General features: G+C 42.5%; 1 protein-coding gene across 3 annotated transcripts in view; it reads right to left on the reverse strand.

The window, feature by feature from the left end:
• The window catches only part of LOC149190389 (monofunctional riboflavin biosynthesis protein RIBA 3, chloroplastic-like), a 257,004-nt gene that overhangs the window by 60,333 nt on the left and 183,911 nt on the right, over positions 1 to 12,760 (reverse strand). The window lies entirely within an intron of this gene.

Consider the following 12,760-nt stretch of genomic DNA (forward strand, 5'->3'; position numbering starts at 1 on the left):
CAGTTCGATGTCTCCCCACCTCTTCTCTAGAGGTACATGAGCACTCATGGCACAATCATCATCATCCTCCACCTCCTTTTCCGCCTTCGCTAGCGCTGCCTTGGAGTCAGACGCCTCTCCCTTATTCTTCTTCCTTGGGCACTAATTCGCATAATGACTCAGTTCCCACAGTTGAAGCACTTTATCTTAGAGAGGTCCTTTTTCTTCCGCTTCTACTGCTTCCCCGCTAATGCCAGAGCTGCATCCTCTTCCTCCTCTTTCTTGACCCGGGCTCCTTTGCTTCTACTTCCCGTCTTGGTCAGTCGTCTGATCTCTTCTTGGTGAAGAGTTGCCCACAATTCTTCCCATCCTGGAAGATTCACTCTGCCCAAAATGCTTTGGACGAACGTCTCCCACTCCTTAGAGAGGGTGGTCCTCACCATTAACTCTTGATCTGGCGTGGCCCCTATGGAAGTCAGTTGGTCCCAGATCTCCTGCAACCTACCGAGGAAGTGATCTATCTGCTCCCCCTTCTGCATCTGGTACGACCACAGTTGATTCTCCAGTAGCATCTTCCTCTGCACGGAAGTGTCTTGATACAATGTCTTCAAGGTATCCCACATTTCCTTTGTCGTCTCCTTCTCGGCAATATGTTGAACCACATGATCCTTGACCCCATCAAGGATTATGCATTTCGCCTTGGCCATCGCATCATCATACCTTTCATTGTCATCTGGGTCGACTGGGATAGCCACGATTCTCAAGGCGAAGGCCTTGTTGTGATGTCTATCTAGAACGGACAGAATCCTGGTGTTTCAGATGACAAAGTTGGATGCTCCGTCCAGCCTATCCTGATCCCTCAGTCCATTCATGGCCATCTCTCTACTCTTCGTTTTTTACTCCTCTGAGTCTCTACTTCCATCCTGGAAGTTCTCTCTTCAACTCCCTCTGAGTCTCTACTTCCCTCTTGGAAGTTCTCTCTTTGACTCCCTCTGAGTCTCTACTTCCCTCCTAGAAGTTCTCTGCTAGACTCCCTTTGAGTCTCGATTTCCCTCCTGGAAATCCTCATGCCAACCATCGAATCGCACCTCTACGATCTCCTATGCTCCTGCAACATTGATCTGTATTTCTTCGCTAGAAATCCACCTAGGTAGCAACTCCCTCTACCTTGGTTTTGCCCCGTTAGGTACTGTTCTGTCTCGGCTGCAACAACACCCCAACAGATTTACTCTGCGCAATCTACCCGCAGCTTCCTATGCCCCAACAACTGAAGGACTGAGCCTCTAGGCTCTATGTAATCCTGGGAAGGCTGATTTGCTCCCTTGGCCAACTACGTCAACCCTCCTAGTCTCTACATGGCTTTTCGTGAGTCTCTTCCGCCTCTGCGCTGGCCTCTCTCTGGCTCGAACTGATGACGTAATCCCTCTGCGTCTGTCACTCGGGACAGCTATTTCCACTGCAAATTCTCTGATTCAACTAGCGCCTTCAGCTCTCCTGTGATCTGCAACGCTCTGATACCATGTTGAAATTTCTAAGTATTACCCGTTAGAAATTTTATTTGTATTCTTTGGTTTATTTCACCTACTTGTTTAATTACTAACATGTTATTTAACCATATCAACACTAAAATAAACACAATACAGTCTCAACCATCTACAGATCAACAACTGAAAGAAATAGATAAACACACAAGGGACACTGTTATTTTTGGGCAATCCTCCCTGGAAAAACCCAACTTGGGAAAACCAGTGCAGCAATTCTGAGGGTTTTATGATTATGCAACTTTTCTGAGTACAACTCGGTGCCAAACTGTCTCACCCGACAGAGATAAAAAATCTGGCAGTAATACCTCTCTTCGGAAGCAGAAATTCTAAAAATCTGCCCCACGAAACCCTCTCTAGCACTATCTGAAGCACTGTATAAGCCCTCCTGGCCTCTACGTTAGCCCTCTGAGGCTCTGCGCAGCCTCTCTGGCTCTCTGCATCACTCCTACAGCCTCTGTGTGGATGACGCAGGCCCTTCTGGCCTCTGCGCAGTTAATGTTAGCCTTTGTGTGGCTCCCTCTGGCTCTGTGTTTGCCTCTCTACCTCTACGCTGGTCTTCCAACACTATCCCTGCCTCTTTGCCTTGTACTCACTACCCCTTGCTACAACTCTGATCGCTGATTCGATTTCTCTTAGCAAACGCCGCTCTAGAAAATCGAATGACTAATCACTCTGGTGTGCCTCCAACTGACCCTCAAGCCTCCTCTTATACTTTTTCTGTCGAGTCTTCAACGACCGAGATTACATTTTTAATCAATGGTTAAGATTAGATTTGGCTTGATTCATGTAATTTTGAATCTTCTAACCCTGTTTTATATTCATACCCATTAATATTTTTATTTTTCTAAGTTTAGACTTAGGAACCCATTAAAAATATTAATTATTTTAATATCTCTTTCATCGAGTAGAATTTCCCCAAACCATTTCTGGGTCTTGGAGATCTCATGTGATTTAGTCTCTCCACGAATTTTCATGGCTAGAGCACATCTGATGCTACCCCAAATCAAAATTTCTTTTTGTGCATACCCCTTTACCACGAACCTAGCCTTGTACTTCTCCACGCTGCCATCTGCGGCATACTTGATCTTGTAGATCCATCGAGAACCCTATCCTCAGGCCTTAGCATCACCTCCCAAACAATTTTCCTAAGTTTAGACTTAGGAACCCATTAAAAATATTAATTATTTTAATATCTCTTTCACTGGGTAGAATTTCCCCAAACCATTTCTGGGCCTTGGAAATCTCATGTGATTTAGCCTCTCCACCAATTTTCATGGATAGAGCACATTTGATGCTACCCCAAATCAAAATTTCTTTCTATGCATACCCCTTTACCACGAACCTAGCCTTGTGCTTCTCCACGCTGCCTTCCGCGGCATACTTGATCTTGTAGATCCATCAAGAACCCTATCCTCAGGCCTTAGCATCAACTCCCAAACATCATTCGTCGTGATAGAGTTGTATTCTTCTACCATTGCATCTACCCACACCTGATGTTGTGTGGCTTCCTAAAAGCTGGAAGGTTTTGCAACCTGAGCTACCAATGCTTGATATCTATCAAGCTGCTTGCGCTTTCTCTTTTTCATCCTAGGAGCTCCAACAAACTCCTCTGCATCTCTCAATGTTTGACGAACCTCTCTACTGGCTCGACCACTAGTAGTGGGAGGTTCTACCAGCTCCTCATCTTGCCCTTGCTACTCCGTTTCCTGAGATCTCACTGGATTCCCTGCTCCTAAGGAAATGCTAATACTGATAACTGTATTGGATCCCTGCTAAGTTGCACGAAACACCAAAACATTTCGGAGTTTCCGAAACGGGTAAGTTTAGAAATGTCAACTCCCAAAAATGGAAACGTCGGTCGAAACGTCATATATGTGTATATATATATATATATATATATAAATATATGTAAATAAATAAGTGAATAACACATTATCTTGCAAGAAAAAAGGGAATAAGACCCATAGATGACAATTTAAAAGGAAAAGCAAGTCTATATTAACTCTAATAGATGGTTACATGATGGTCGAGTTTCGGCCAAGTTTCGGAGTTTCGAGTACAGGTACGGCCCGAAATGTCGGGTTCTTTGAAGTTTTGTGCAACATACGATCCCTTTGACTGTCCCACTTGTGGTCCCACTAGTTGCCCTTGTTGCTGGACCAATGGAGCTTCAACTGATTGATTCTGATCACCTGCAGGCATCTCACGAGATCTCTTAAAAGCTCGATCTTCCATGAACTTTACGTCTCGTCTCACTACAATCTTCCTATTGCTAGGAATGTAGATCCTATATGCCTTGGAGGTCTCGCTATACCCAACGAGAAACCCCTTCTCTGTAGTCTGATCCAATTTGGTGCGCTTCTCATCTGGCACATGGAAATAAGCAACACTGCCAAAGATCCTGAAGTGACTAACTTCTGGCGTTTTCTTCCCCACTGCTCTATAAGGAGTCTTGTTTTGAATATGCACTACCGTGTTACATGCCGCTGCCCATAGAAACCTGGGCAAATCCTAGTCATACAACATTACTTTTGCAGCCCCAACTATGGTTCTGTTTTTCCACTCCGCTACCCCATTCTGTTGTGGATTATACAGAGTTGTCCATTCTCTTATGATGCCTTCCTTCGCACAAAAATCTGTGAAGTCTTTATCAATATATTCTCCACCATTATCTGAGCAAAGCACCTTGATCTTCTACATTCTCCACGAGGGCCTTAAACTCTCTAAAATGATAAAGATCTCATCTTTTGTCTTCAAGAAGTAGATCCAGGTTTTCCTGGAATGGTCATCAATAAAGGTGACGAAGTATTCGGCACCACTGAGAGCTCTAATGGACATTGGGCCACAAATATCTGAATGTATAAGTCCTAACACACCATCTACTTTGTTGTCACTTCTTGGGAATGTTGCCTTAGCATACTTCCCAAGTACGCATCCTCTGCACACATCATCGTGTTTCGTGCCAAGTTCTAGAACCCCTGTTATTGTTTCCCTGAGCATCTTGAGTGCTCCATGGTGTAGATGTCCCATTCTCCTATGCCATAACTCATTCAGTTCCTTCCCACTGCTACTGTCATTGCCTATTAGTGCCATTGGAGAGTCGAGTTGCAACCTGTACAATTTGTTGCTTCAAACTCCAATCTGTCTTACCCTCTTCTAGCTTGAGTGTTTGACAAACACTTTCTTCCCTATGAAGTGGATATCATATCCCTTATCCTGTAACTGGGATACTGAAATCAGGTTCATACCCAATCCTAGCACATGCAATACATCTGTAGTGTTGGTGCTTGCTCCTAACTCTCTCTAAAAATCGATGGTACCTCTCCCTACTAGAGTACACTTAGTTTTGTTTCCTATCATAATCTGGAAGTCTATCTTCTCCTCCTTGTAGCTAGAGAAATATTCTATAACCCCTGTCATATGCGCTGATGCTCCATTGTTTATATACCAGATACCCTATGACGTTGATCCTGACAAGCAAGCAAATTCGTCCTCCAACCTAGAAGACAAATTTGAAGCCTCTTGAATGTCAAATTTGTCCATGGTTATAGAAAAGACAATATGTGTGTTATTCCTCTTCCACTCGACACTGATTTTGCTACTGCAAAACCTTCTGCATCCAAACCAAAAATCTGCTTAGTGAAAATCTGAGTTGTTGCTGTTGCTCCCTCTAACTGCTGGAATCACTGAATCTAGCAAGTCGAATATTTCTGTCAACCTACACTGGAAAATCGAACTCCTGCGCAGCAATTTGATCTGCCTGTCTGAGCATTGCGCAACATCTGAGAAATTCAGCCTGCTGCTCCCTCTGAACATCGAAATACTCTCCTCTACTTCTGAGCTTCCTGGCTAATCACTTACACTCTGATACCATGTAAAAATTTCATCTATTGGAATAACTGGAAATTATTCTCCTAACTGTAAATTTAATTATAAAGTCTATTTGCTACGAGAAACAATGAATAAAATCACAACTGCAAATTTTCACCATAAAAATATTGTGGAAAATAAAATACTGGAAACTGAGAAATTCTAGCACACACACAAGAATTGTGACACCGTTATTTTTGGACAATTGTCCCCGGAAAAACCCAATGTGGGAAAACCGGTGCAGTAGTTGAGGGTTTTATTATTTATGTAGCAATAGAAATTTTGAGTACAATAAAATGATGCCAAACTGGCGTTTCTATTTGAGAAAAATACTGGCAAAAATACCTGAGGGAATTTACCCCCCTCCTCAAACAATCCCACAACAAACTGAGCCTCAGAACTAGCTCTGGAACCCTCTACGTCAGCCTTATGTGCTGCTTCTACGCAGGCCCTATACGAACTGCCCAGAAACTGCCTCTGATGTGACATCTAACCTGTTGTTGCCCCTAGAAGTGATTCTTCCGGCCTCCTGGAAATTTTCCTGGCCTCTTGAAGTTGAATCGACCCTCCTTTTGGCTGAATTGAACTGCCTATCTTGAGGCACTGCGCAGTCCCAGCGCTGCCTCCTGAGGAATATTTTCGGCCTTCTCTTCTGACTCTTCCGGAACTGGAGACTCCTCCGAAAATCTGCTACTCTGCCCCTCTGCCACCTGCAACTTGACCTCTGACTCAATTTCTCCTACTGAATCACCTGCACTAGAAAATTGAACTGTCTAGATCACTGAGTATCTGCACTAGTGTGTTCTCCATCTACCCATCGACTTCTTATAATCCTCTGTTGGAGCACCAACAACCAAGATTAAAACTTAATCAAGGGCCCAGATTAATTCCTTGTTGATCCGTGTGAGTTTCTAGAGAATTCTCACCTTGACATAATTTATTCTGATTAATTAACCAATTTTCTTAAGTTTAAACCTTGGAAACATTAAAAAATAGGTTAATAATCTAACTAAGCCATCTCTAGGTGGAATTTCCATAAACAATTTTTGGGTTATGGAGATCTCATGTATTTTAACCTCTCCACAAACTTTTGTGACTAGGACACATCTGATGCTACAAAAACTAACAAAGTTGAGCCATTACATTCAAAAACTCCATCCAAGTATGTTCAAAAGCATCATCCAGACAGCCAAATTCTTGGAGACAAAGAATCAAGAGTTCAAACTAGAAGGAAGCTTATTAGTACATCAAGCCATGCAAACTTAGCTCTACTATCCTTGATGGAATCCAAAAAATTTCTCAAGCCAATCAAGATAAACATTGTGCTAGGGCTATGAATGAAGAACTAGACCAAATTGAGAAGAATGAGACATGGGAGTATGTACCAAGACCAAAGGACAAGAATGTGATTAGAACTAAGTGGGTTTACAAGAATAATTTGAATGAAGATGGACAAGTAGTCAGGAACAAAGTCAGACTTGTATGTAAAGGGTATGCACAAGTAGAAGGAATTGACTTTGAAGAAACATTTTCTCTAGTAGCCAGACTTGAGGCAATAAGAATGTTCTTGGATTTTGCAAGATTTAAAGGGTTTAAAGTTTATTAGATGGATGTAAAATCAACATTTCTAAATGGAGAACTACAAGAAGAAGTGTATATTGAGCAGCTAGAAGGATTTCAGCGATCAAAAGGCAAAGATCATGTGTGCAAATTAAAGAAAGCTTTGTATCGCTTAAAGAAAACACATAGGGCCTAGCACTCAAGGCTAGACAAATAACTTTAGCAGCAAAGTTTCAAGTAAGGGGCAACAGGCAATAACCTTTATATCAAAGTTGAGAATGATAATTTTTTGGTCATTGTTGTCTATGTAGATGACATAATTTTTGGATGTGATGTTGATTTTATGAGTAGAATTTTTGTAGCTGATATGCAGGAGTTTGAAATGTCTATGCTGGGGGGATTGTTCTTTTTTCTTAGTTTGCAGATTCATCAATCCGAAAGAGGCATCTTTATTTCTCAAACCAAATATCTTAAAGAAATATTGAAGAAGTTTGGTATGGAAAACTGTGCACCCGTGAGCACTCCCATGACAACAGGAAATACTCAGCAAGGACGATGCTCTCTAGAGGTAAAGTAGACAATGTACAGGTCCATGATTGGAAGCCTTCTTTACTCAACAGCTTCAAGACCGGATATCATGCAAGTAGTGGGACTAGTGGGCAGATTTCAGTCAAGTCCAAGAGAAGCTCATGTGAATGCAGTAAAAAGAAAATTTAGATACCTGCAAAGGACCATAAATTTTGGCTTGAGGTATCCATGGGGCACAGATCTTACTTTAAAAGCTTATATAGATGCAGATTGGGCTAGTAGTGTTGATGATAACAAAAGCATCAGTGGGGGAGCCTTCTTTTGGGGCAGATGTTTTGTCACTTGCCTCATTAAGAAACAAAATTCAATCTCTATCCACAGTTGAGGCATAATATATTGCAGCAGCATCATGTTGCACTCAAGTCCTATCGATAAAGCAAAATCTCAAAGATCTTCAAGAAAATGTTGATCACCCTATGTCCATCATGTGTGACAATACCAATTCTATCAATATCTTTAAAAATCCTATTATGCACTCTAAAACAAAGCACATTCCTATCAAATAAAATTCTCAAAAAACAAGCTGTTCAGACTCTCAGAATAGAATACATTCCAACGAAAGAGAAAATTGCAGATATATTTACCAAACCCCTTCCTAGAGTAAGTGTTGAATATCTTAGACAAAATATGGGTGTAATCTCTTCTTCACAAGGGGAAGTGATCAATTAAGAAATAAGTTGGTGACAGGGGGAGTTCAAGGAAAGAGTATGCATCAACACAAGGTGTTATGCTCTTGACCTGCGAGAAATTCTAGAATACCAAATATGCGAAGAAATACAACCCAAAACACAGAATAAAATGAGAAAAATAGCAAGTATTTTATTTTTTAGTATAGGGGGTTTATTTTTTAGTATAGGGGATTTACGCACTGCGTAAACCCCCTATACTTAAATTCAAAAAGAGTGAAGGGATCTCTACTTGAATGGTTCATGAGGCACAATACTTGCTAAGGTTTTGCAAATGGGGTAGCAAGCTAAGTGGGCTTGCTTGTGGGGAAAACTCCACAGTTAAGCGCGCTTGAGCCAGAGGAGATCTGGGATGGGTGACCTCCCGAGAAGTCCTGGTTACTGGGTGCAAGCCCCGGAAGTGATGATTGACACTATGTGATTTATTTTACCAGTTTCAATCCCACTTCTTCACCAGTGTGAGCATCACCCGATGCAATGAGTGCTAAGTGAACTATTCAAATCATGAGAAATTAGTCACTTACGACTTCCTCTCATGGAAATGGTCATACGTGAATGACTTACTTAACGCAGTTGAATCCCGAAAATGATATCTAAGTATTTTATTATTCAGAGATGAAAGAAATGTTCGCTTGCCTCTTCGAGGGGGCAACCTCCAACGGAGCAGAGCTCAATTACAAAATAAGACTCGATATTTGTCAATGGAGAGTTTCTATCCTTTATATAGGATTCATACATACAATACCATGGGTCATTACCAGAACTCAATACCATCTATCTAATACCATGGCCCGTTTGCAACTAACCGTGGTTTGTTGACTGCTTCAGTTTGACCATCAGTTTGGGGATGATAGGAAGTACTTAGTTGGAGTTGGGTGCCTTGTAGCTTGAAAAGTTCTTGCCAAAAGTTACTGGTGAAAGTCAGGTCATGATCAAACACAATGGAAGTGGGCATGCCATGCAGTTTGAAGATCTGGTCCATGAAAGCTTGAGCCACCAAAGTGGGGGTAAATGGGTGGGGTAGAGCGCAAAAATGAGCATATTTAGAAAGTTTGTCCACAACCACCATGATGACTGATTTGTTGCCTGACTTCGGAAGACCAGTAATGAAATCCATAGAAACATCCGTCCACACTGAGGTAGGGATGGCAATGGTTGTAAGGTGCCTGGTGACTTGACTGTTTCTCCTTTGTGGCATTGACACACATCACATTCAGCTACAAAAGTAAGAATGTCAGTTTTCATGCCTATCCAAAAGAAAGAATGACGAGTGCGAGCATAAGTCTTCTGAAAGCCTACATGAATGGGAGATGAATGCAACTCTACCAAAATGTGTGTTTTGAGGGTGGATGTCGACGATATAACTACTCTATCCTTGTAGCGAAGAATCTCATCCTTCCAAGAGTAGCCAACTAAGGAATTAGGATCTGCTCTCAATTTATTAATGAGTTGGGAGAGAAAGGGTTGTGAAAACCATTCCTTGAGAGCTTCTTCAATCCAATTTGGTATGGGAAGAGAGATTGATAGCAAGGTGCTTTCATCATCAAATTGGCGTGATAAAGCATCTGCTACTACATTGTCACGCCCTTTCTTGTAAATTATCTCATAATCATATCCCAACATTTTGGCCAACCATTTATTTTGCTGGGGCGAGGATAGACGTTGCTCCAAAAAATATTTGAGGCTTTCATGGCTTGTGCAGATTTGGAAACGCCGCCCCAATAAGTATGGTCGCCAAGTATCGACTGCATATAAGATGGCCATCATCTCCTTCTCATAGCTAGATTGTCCCAGATGTTTCCCACTCAGTTGTTGGCTGGTGAAAGCCAAGGGTCGACCTTCTTGCATTAAGACAGCACCAATACCAGTACCTAAAGCATCACATTCAATCACAAAAGATTTGGTGAAGTCGAGTAGTGCCAATACGGGAGTGGAACACATGGCCTGTTTGAGAGCCATAAACGCCTGTTGTGCTGCATCAGTCCAGAGGAATGATTTTTTCTTGAGAAGGTTAGTGAGGGGTCTAGCAATGCGACCATAATTGTGGACAAATTTGCGATAGTAGCCGGTGAGACCCAAGAATCCCATCAAACTCTTCAAGGTTTTTGGTTGGGGCCAGTCTTGGATTGCCAATATCTTTTTGGGATCCACCTAGACACCTTCATGACCCACAATGTGGCCCAAATACTTGACTTCTTCCCTGCCAAAAGAGCACTTAGACAATTTGACAAATAATTTGTAATTCTGGGGCAGTTGCAAGAGCAAGTCTACATGCTGAAGATGTTTTTCCTAGGTTAGGCTGTAGATGAGAATGTCATCAAAGAAAACGAGGATAAATTTTCGGAGATATGGTTTCAGCAGGTGATTCATGAGGCTTTGAAAAGTGGATGGGGCATTACAAAGACCAAATGGCATGACCAAGAATTCATAATGGACTTCATGAGTTCGGAAAGCAGTCTTGGGAATGTCTACTTCTTTCATGCGTATTTGGTGATAGCCAGAGCGAAGATCTAGCTTCGTAAAGAATTGAGCACCATGTAGTTCATCAAGCAGATCATCAACAACCGGGATAGGGAATTTGTCTTTGACAGTGAGCTTGTTGAGGGCCCTAAAGTCTGGACACATGCGCCATTCCCCATCTTTCTTGAGCACCATGACCACTGGCGATGAATAAGGATTGATGCTAGGACGAATAACACCGGCTTCAAGGAGTTCCTTGATGATTTTTTCAATTTCATTCTTTTGGGCAAAAGGATATCGATATGGGCGCACATTCGGCGGTTGTGCCCCTGGGACCAAAGTGATGCCATGATCATGTTCCCCTCTAGAGGGTGGAAGCTCTTTAGGTTTGTAAAATACCTGCTGGGGGCAGTTTAAGACCTATTGCATCTTAGGATGAATATGAAGAGTAGTGGGATCGATGGCCTGGATGGCATTAAACTAGGCGATAACTCCATGATGGCCCTTTTCTAACAACTTTTCCATTTGATGCGAGCTGATGATAGAAGGAGCACTTTCCTAGAGTCCACAGAGGGTATGCATGTGGTCATTCTGCTTAAAACTCATATATAACTCCTGGAAATCCATTATGATTGGGTCTGGTGTGCAAAGCCATTCAACACCCAAGACAATGTCACAACCACCCATGTTAATCGCAAACATGTGGGTCTTTAGGTGGTAGTCTCCCATATGAAGTTTGATATTTTTGCAGCGGCCTTCACATTTCATTGTCCCCCCATCAGCCATCTAGACCTAGAAATTAGAGACTGGCCTAACAAAACAATGAACAACTTCTACGACTCGCTGATGGATAAAGTTATGAGTGTTGTCGCTATCAATCAATACTACTACCGGGCGATGTTTAATAAAGCCTCTGATTTTGAGAGTTTGGCGCGCAGAAATGTCTGCCAAAGCATGTAGCGAGATAACTGGTCCTCTGGCGTAGTTGGGAGCTCATTGTTCTGTTGGGTGTCCTCAACTTCGTCCTCTGGTCCCTCAAGGGGTGGGGCTTCCTCAGATGAGTTGGGATCAGTAGCATCAATTTGAAAGAATTTGGGTTCCTTGCATTTATGCCCCGGGGAGTATTTGTCATCACAGTAGTAGCACAATCCTTGTTTTCTTCTTTCAGCCATTTCTGCTGGAGACACCTTTTGAACATTAAGTGTTTGGGTAGGGCCCTGAGCCTGGGTGGGGCGTCCCTTGGCGATGACATTTGGACGAGGCCACTAGGCAGCTAACGCACGTTCCACTTTGATAGCCTTTGTGCAAGCGTCCATCCATGTAGGTGGGTGTTGCATCCGGACATGGGCTTGGATGGCTTCTCTGAGACCACTTACAAAAAATTCCAAGTAGAATTCATCTCCCACGGATGGCCAATGTCTCAAAGGCTGCAATATAGTCTTTTACTGTGCCTGTTTGCCGGAGCTTAGTAAGGCGACCCAAAAAATTAGACTCTTTGTCAAAGCAGTCAAAAAATTCCAAGTAGAATTCATCTCCCACGAATAGCCAATGTCTCAAAGGCTGCAATGTAGTCTTTTACTGTGCCTGTCTGTCGAAGCTTAGTAAGGCGACCCAAAAAATTAGACTCTTTGTCAAAGCGGTCACAAAGAGATTTTGAGAACACTAGCCAAGTTATGTTCCCGTGATAGCATTTCCAATGCCACTGCCACCATTGCCATCTCTCTTGGTCTAAGTAAAGGGCTCCCACACGTAGTTTAGTTTGATCATCTCGGATATCATTTAGAATGAAATATTGTTCCATTTGTGCTACCCATACTGTTGGATTAGAGCCATCAAATTTATACATGTCCAGCTTGGGTGGCCGAGGGTGGGAATGTGGGTGATTTCCATGGAAGTGAATATTATGGCTAGACTATCCTTCAAGATCTTCATTAATACCATGTGCCTCCGAATGCAACCCCGACATGTTCAGTTTGAATTGTGCCATGAATTCCCGCATCTGGTCTGCTAGGCTCTCGAAAGCCTCCAACTTTTGTTCAAGGCTCGCAATCTTCTCGTCGGCCATGACTTGAG

The sequence above is a fragment of the Pinus tabuliformis genome, chromosome 3_1 (assembly GCF_031772625.1).
Source record: "Pinus tabuliformis cultivar Carrire ecotype Pingquan chromosome 3_1, CPIR1, whole genome shotgun sequence".
Lineage (NCBI taxonomy): Eukaryota > Viridiplantae > Streptophyta > Pinopsida > Pinales > Pinaceae > Pinus > Pinus tabuliformis.